Source organism: Mesoplodon mirus (assembly GCF_964341445.2).
Source record: "Mesoplodon mirus genome assembly, chromosome: 10".
NCBI lineage: Eukaryota > Metazoa > Chordata > Mammalia > Artiodactyla > Ziphiidae > Mesoplodon > Mesoplodon mirus.
The window spans coordinates 18,839,225-18,843,582 of record NC_138986.1 but is presented as its reverse complement, the minus strand read 5'-3'; the positions used below and the strand labels follow the sequence as shown (position 1 = coordinate 18,843,582).

The window sequence follows — 4,358 nt, the reverse complement described above, 5'->3', positions numbered from 1 at the left end:
ACTATAGGTTGATTAGGAATGTGGCATTGTTTGCCATATAACATTATTGAGATAAAGATTGAAGAAATGGAAGGCATAAGAAATGTTTTTCCTCAAAACACCTTTTATGTTATCCATAGCTTGGTTTATTGACAAGAGGTCTGGTGGATTAAAGACGGCCACCATTTCTTTGTAATGCTTTCCTTTGAAAAGTAGAGTTTATTTTCCCTCATCCTGAATCTAGTCTCATCCTGTGACTGCTTAAGTAATAGATAATGGCAGAAGTGACACTGTGCCACTTCTAGGCTTAGCCTTTTAGAGCACTGACTGGCAGCTTTTGCTTCTGTCCTCTGGGAACACTCACTCCTCAAACTCTGCCTCCTAGAGCCCAGCTGCCATCCGTGAAAAGCCCAAGCCACCTGAGGGTCCATGTGAGGTGCTGCGGTCAACATGCCCAGCTGAGCTCCCAGCCTTCAGCCAGCATCAACCAACAGCCATGTGAGTGCGTCATCTTAGATGTTCAAGCCCAAAAGAGCCACCCAGTAGCTGTGGCCCCAACGGTGACAGCTCTGGCCTAGAACTACCCAGGCGATCCCAATTAACTTGCAGAATGGTGAGGCGTAATCAGATGGTTGTTTTAAGCTGTGAAATTTTGGCCGGTTTGTTATGTAGCCAAACATCAAAACAATCATCTTGCATAATGATGTGTGTTAAAAGTTAGGTGTCACAGATGGCAGAATGAACACAAAATTAGTAAATATGACCTGTATCAACGATTATGTCTACAATCTCTCCTCAGAACTTCTCCAGGGGAGTTTTAGCAACTCAGAAGACTGCTTTCAGACCTGATCCCTTTTCTAGAACTAAATTTACATCCCACTGGGTTCTAGACAAAAAGTGTGGGGAAAATCTGTAAGTACCTTTAATTTATTGAAAGTGCTATCTTTTCTTTAAACTTCAAGCATGGAGACAAAGCTTTTACTTAGAACGTCCTTAGTAAGAGTGTTCATTTGTTTTGAATAAGATGAAAACATAAGAATGTTAAAAAGTTTTTACATTGAACTTTTATGATGTCACTGATATATTTTTAAAAGTAGATTAAAACAAAGCAAAACAAAAGCAAACCACCCCAAAAGACAATAAACCCAGCAGCCCTAAAAGAAAAATTTAGGTTCAGTACACTATGAATAGAAATTCCTATATGTTGAATTAATTTTTGAATTTGGTTTCTGAGTCTTTTGTAAATAATAGGTCAGAATGAATTAGTGGAATAAAATCGCATTGGCGATTTCCTTTTAGATTAATGGATTTTACCTCAGATCCCAGTGTTGAGTTAAATGTAAACATGTGTTTCTGTGGATTGACAGCACACATTTTTCAATACATATAGTCCACTGAGAAACACAGTGCTCTCAGAGTTCAACCTGTCTTCTGGGAATGGTTTTGAGGAAACACCTAATTTTGAGCAAGTTACCAATGCACTCTCCCCTCAATATCTGAATCAGTAAAAAAAAAAAAAAAAAAGAATGATAACCATCCCTGCCCAATTTATCTGGAAGGACTGTTCTTCAAAATCAAGTGATCATATATTCATATATGATGAACATACTTAAGGAGCAGAAGGCTTTTTTTTTAAACTAAAATCATTTTGTTGTTGTTCTTGATAATTTTGCTTCCAGTAATTTCATATTTTTTCTTTCAATTCTGGAAACTATTTTAATACACTTTTCTGAGGTCCAACGCTGTTCATGTTTTAGATTGTGGCATCAGCCTGCTTTGCTTATATGGGTCTCTGAAGTTAACTGATATTTAACTGGAAAATAAACTGTGGCAGAAATATTGGGGAGAGAAGAGAAAAATAATCATATGTAGAGAAAATAAAAACTAAGGTGAAAAATTCAAGCATTCAAACTTCTAACAAAATCTCCTTTCTTTCTATCTCATTTCAACCCACCGAGGACCTGTACACACCTTTACTCCGCTGTCTCCGTTTCCTTGTATGTTTCTCTGGGAACTTTATATATATGGGATTCCATGGTAAATACTGTTGTATCTTGCTTCATTCACTAAACCTAAATTTTTTATGATTTATCTATTTATCTCTTTATTATTATAATATAATTATTATATAATAATTATATATTTATTTATATATTTATCTATTATATATTTATCTATTTATTTATATATTTGTCATTCATTCCTTTTTATTCCTGAATGGTATTATCGAATATATCACATTTTGTTTATTCTCCTGTTGATTGACATTTAGCTTATTTCCAATTTTTGCTGTCATGAATAGAGCTGCTATGAACTTTCTTGTAAAAATCTTTGTGCGACTATGTGTTTTCATTTCTCTTAGGTAAACATCTAAGACTGGAATTTCTGGATATTACGGTAGGTGTGTGTTTAACTTTGTAAGAAACTGCCAAACAGTTTTCCAGAGTCATTTCCCATCATCAGTGACTAAGAGTTGGAGTTGCTTGGCATCGTCTCAACATTTAACATTTGTACTGGTTAGTTTTTGCTGCGTAACAAATCTCTACATAACTTAGCGCCATAAAATAACACCAATCTGAGCCAACTCACTGGAACTTGACAGCTTAGGACAGCCTCACTTGTGTGTTTGATGATTACCTCATCATCAACTGGGATGACAGGCATGACTTGGCTTTGTGTGTTTCAGAGGCTGGCCAGGACTCATCCACATGGCTTGCTGGTTTAAGTCAGCAGATTAAAGTAAGCTCCATTCCACTTCCACTTTCTAATCCTCTGCTTGGTTCATGTTTGTTAATGTCCTAGTAGCCAAAGAAAGTCATGTGGCCAAGAACACATTTAAGGCATGGGGAAATGGATTCCATCTTTAATAGAAAGAACTGAAAAATCACATTGGAAAGGAGTATTGCTGCAGGGATAGGAAGTATTTGAGGCCTTTTAGCAATCTGCCGTTTAGCAGTCTTTGATCAAAAAGAATTTATAGTCTCTTCACATGAAAAAATATAATCCTGTCATTCCAGAACCCCCAAAGTTTCATTTCAATGATGGCATCAGTCTCAGAATTGAGAATATAATTATCTAAATCAGATCCAAATGCAGATGAGTTTCCAAGAACTATAGCCATCAGGTGTTCGTCTGGGAAACAGAGCTAGCATGAGTGTTAGTGGAATAAGGGATTCATTGTAGTAATTAGACCTTACACAAAAGTGAAAGTAGATGGAGTAAATGGAAGGGTTGGGATCAGAAAAAGTCATTAATAAGTCTATCTAAAGTACTGGTGCAGGTAGACAAGTTAGAGCTTGCAGGGAAGTCTGAGAAACTAAACACCCACTGCAGTAGGACCAAGAAAAGGAAGTTCATGGCGAGCTCTATGGGAACTTGTTGTCTTTGTGTAGCTACCAATTTTGTGGGTCCAGAGCCAAGCATGGTAGACCTGGGGTTGCTGTTGATCACCCTGGAAGATGAGTTGGACAACCTTGTAAAATGAGGTCATGCCATGACTCAGTGAATACATCTGTACCAGTCTGGCACTAAATCTGACACCAGCAAACTTTTGAGAGTAATGGCTACTGCTTTATTTATATAAATTATACAAAAGTTTCTCTTCGGGCCAAATCTAAAACAGAAAAGGAAATTCTAAGAAATATAGTCTTCAGCTTAACCAGGTTGACATAGAAAAATACAGTATACTGTTATTAGTTTTATTTTTTCATTTTAGGATCGTACTAGGTATGTATATACTCATTATATCTCATTGGGTTTCAATTTACACAACCCTAATGACTGTGCTTATTGGCTATTAATATTCCTTATTTTGTGGTTGTCTATGTTTTATGTGAATTTTTATTAAGTTTTTTGTCTTTTTATTATTGAATTTTAGCAAATCTTTATATAGTCTAAATACAAATTCTTTGTTGTATAAATACATTGCAGTGCTTTTATCCCATCGAGGTTTGCCTTCTAATTTTCTTAGTAATGACTATTTTTGAAAAGAAGTTTTTATTTTTAAGGAAGTTCAGTTTATTACACTTTTTATTATGTTTAATGATTTCTGTGTTCTAAGAAATCATTGGACACCTGAAGTTTGCAAAGATATTATTCAGTATTTTCTTTAAGGAGACTTTTAGATTGAATTTTTATGTTTAGATCTATATCCCATCTTGAGTTAATTTCTGTATATGGAATGAGGTATCTTGAGTTAATTTCTGTATATGGAGTGAGGTATTGGTCAAGCTTCTTTTGTTTTTTTCATGTAGACAGCCAGTTCTTCTGGTACTATATATTGAAAACCATATATAATTTCTTTGTGCACATTAAATTTCATTGGTGCCTTTATAAAAATAAAATTACCACATTTCATTGTGTATCTATTTCTGGACTTC

At 35.2% G+C, this 4,358-nt stretch overlaps 1 long non-coding RNA gene across 1 annotated transcript; it reads left to right on the top strand.

Moving 5' to 3' along the window:
• Window positions 1-379: 379 nt before the first annotated feature.
• Window positions 380-2,004, top strand: LOC309811320. Its single transcript, XR_014295131.1, has 3 exons — window positions 380-477; window positions 779-891; window positions 1,938-2,004. It is a non-coding gene; the product is annotated as an uncharacterized lncRNA (long non-coding RNA).
• The last annotated feature ends 2,354 nt before the right edge of the window (window positions 2,005-4,358 follow it).